This window comes from Caloenas nicobarica, chromosome 1 (genome assembly GCF_036013445.1).
Source record: "Caloenas nicobarica isolate bCalNic1 chromosome 1, bCalNic1.hap1, whole genome shotgun sequence".
Taxonomy (NCBI): Eukaryota; Metazoa; Chordata; class Aves; order Columbiformes; family Columbidae; genus Caloenas; species Caloenas nicobarica.
Window position 1 is genome coordinate 142,765,325 of NC_088245.1, and position 349 is coordinate 142,765,673.

Genomic DNA, 349 nt, shown 5'->3' on the forward strand with positions numbered 1-349 from the left:
TGCTGTAGCCTTGTTCTTTCTTAATTTTACTTACACCAGCTTATTAATTTGCACACAAAGAAACCCTCCGTCATTCTCAGAGACCGTGATGGTGATTAGGGAGTTTCTGTGACAGCCAGTTGCTGAGACATTTGAGTAACAGTGGGAAAGAGAAATCAAGAGGCCTGGGGAAGCTGGAGAAGCTTGTTAGCTGATAGTGGTAGACAAGCAAAGGAAGCCAAGGGAGCTCCAAACAGGAGAGCACCACAGGAGAAGGCACTAACGTCAGGGAGCTGATGGAAAAGGACAGGCACTATAATTAGGCATAAAAGGGTTATCTCTGGGAACACCTGCTCTAGATGGACACACA